The sequence below is a fragment of the Epinephelus moara genome, chromosome 19 (assembly GCF_006386435.1).
Source record: "Epinephelus moara isolate mb chromosome 19, YSFRI_EMoa_1.0, whole genome shotgun sequence".
NCBI classification, from domain to species: Eukaryota; Metazoa; Chordata; class Actinopteri; order Perciformes; family Serranidae; genus Epinephelus; species Epinephelus moara.
The window spans coordinates 40,227,472-40,227,882 of NC_065524.1; positions in this window are offsets into that span (position 1 = coordinate 40,227,472).

Genomic DNA, 411 nt, shown 5'->3' on the forward strand with positions numbered 1-411 from the left:
CAAAGCTAACATCAGGACGTCATCTGTTAAAAGCCTCCCGTTGTCGGATACGACATGAAACTACTCCATTTAGCTCAATCATGTTGTAACTAAGACATCCACTGGAAAAAATATTTTCTTCACGGGCCACTTAGTGAGTTATTACAGACACCGCTAACGGCTAACGGCGTCCCTACGTCCCCCGGCCAAAAATGGTCGCGCAACGATTACGTCACATCCAGAGCCCGTAACTTTACAGGAACCTTAATCCTACTCCGCTCTCTCAGTGGAGACACGGCAGTTGAGAGGGCCGAGCGAGAGGACGTTCCTGTAGTAGTTCCTGCCCCCCAAATAGTACCAGGAACTTCTTCAGTGACATTGACTTGATGTGATTTGAAGAACACACTATAAAGAATAGCACAAAAATGTAAT